A 1,980-nucleotide genomic window follows, 5' to 3' on the forward strand; every position below is an offset into this window, starting at 1 on the left:
TGAAAAGAAGACTCAGGTGGAAGCTCCGGGGAGGAGCAAGTTCAAGCTAGGATATCAAGCTAGAGATGATCAGCAGGTCTGAACATTAGAATAACCTCTAAAGCTGGCTGACTGCTAGTTTAAAGAACCTTTGTATTCATGCTGGTGGACAGCAGGACAGCTGACTTTTCCACCTTGGTGGTAGTTATTACACGGAAGTTCTCCACAATTTGACAAATTTCTGTTGCTTTTCTGCAATGGGTGATTAACAGCAATCTGTTCCGAAAACACGAGAGCTTCTTTCAGAGTGTTGGTTATTGCAGAGAATTTTTTTTCTCATGTCCACCCTACATCTCGGCCAGTCAACAGAACCCAGGCTGTTCTGAAAAGCTGCATGTACAGTTTGAGTAGCACTATGTTTTACATAGAAAGAGAAAGCTAAAACTAGGGACTTTCCTACATGGAGAAAAAAAAAAGCAAACCAGAAAGAAAAGGCTGTCACCACCTAGGAATTGCATGAGCACCTTTGCTAAAAGAATCTAAAATAAGTGCAAGATATTGTGAAATCGTTACCTCTACTAGTGCTCTGGTTTGACACCGATTTCTATTTAATAGAAGCATCTGTTTGAAACGTTCAGAACATCCAAATTTCAATACATTTTAAGAATTTCTCAAGGAACGAACACAGCCATTTCAAAAAAAGTTACAGGTATAATGTCAAATGTCTTCTGTCAGCTTCTCGAGACTAAAATAGGCAGACATTCAAAACAGCCGTGGCAGGGCTCCAGCAGCGGCAGGAGGAAAGCTTTGTCACGCCTGCCAAGACTCTCAGCCATGGAGAGCAGAGCGCTGAACTTTGCCTTACATAGTGGCTGACGAGCCCAGGGGTCCGTAAGGCTTTCGTATCTGCCTTTGGCCTTACTTGCTTGCGAAAACGTCAACTCTGTGGGAATACAGAAAAAAAAAGCTTTCACTGTAAATTGCTAATTCATACGGTGATAAGCCAGTAGGCACGGGTCAGCTTTCGCTATGGTATCCAGCTACTATGGATTTCTTTTAACATACCTTCTCATAAACACTTCCCCCCCGCCCCGTACGGACTGATGGGGTGGCTTTATTCATCTGGTGACCTAAAGGGCCCTGCTTTGCCAGAAATAGCCAAGGGAAAGCCTCACCTGACAAGCCTCACATTTGCATTTCGCTGCCAAAGCGTTTCATCTTGCCCGTGAACAGCTGAGTGAACACAGGAGCCCCAAAACCTTCAACAGCCGTTTTCTTAAGTTACCTTTGCCAAAGGACAACTGATTTATTCTTGGAGGGGTTTTATTTTCTTTATTCTTTGGTTTGTTGCTATTCCGGTGCCTTGATGTGACATAACATTCATTCTTACCATTTCATTTTCATGTACCTTGTACCCTCCAAAACACAAATTGGAGGCTGGGACTAGAGCATAAAGGAAGTTTTTTTGTGAGTTTGGTTTAAATCACAGAACAGCTTCAACCAAAATAAATAAATTTTCCTCTTCGCTTGAGTAAAAAAGTTGTTTGGGGTTTGACATTTAAAAACATTTTAATGTACTTCTTTGCAGAGTTACTTTTGTTTAGAGAATGTTGCTCTTTAAGGCATGTTTTGGATAAAGCTCAATATTTCAGCTTTCCCAAAATAGATTTTGGAGTGTGTGTTCTTTTGTTGTTAATTTTTTCTTGTTTTTGCCAAGAACATTCAAGTGTTTGAGGTTGACTGAGACCCACGCTGGGGTTTGTTTTTTTTTCCTTCTCAAGAAATCTCTTTTTCCCCAGTTCAGTCACTGAACCAATATCTAGTTTTATTGCCTAGACGGAAACTTTAATTCTAGATCACGGACTGAATCTGCAAAGGCATTTAGGTGCCTAACTCCCATAGGAACAACAGGAATCACTAATTCCACTGAGAACTGTGCTGATTATTCTTCGCTTTCTCAGTGGGCACTGCTATCGGGTTGGATTCCTTCCACCTCTCTTT

This window comes from Phaethon lepturus, unplaced genomic scaffold, assembly GCF_000687285.1.
Source record: "Phaethon lepturus isolate BGI_N335 unplaced genomic scaffold, ASM68728v1 scaffold5730, whole genome shotgun sequence".
Taxonomy (NCBI): domain Eukaryota; kingdom Metazoa; phylum Chordata; class Aves; order Phaethontiformes; family Phaethontidae; genus Phaethon; species Phaethon lepturus.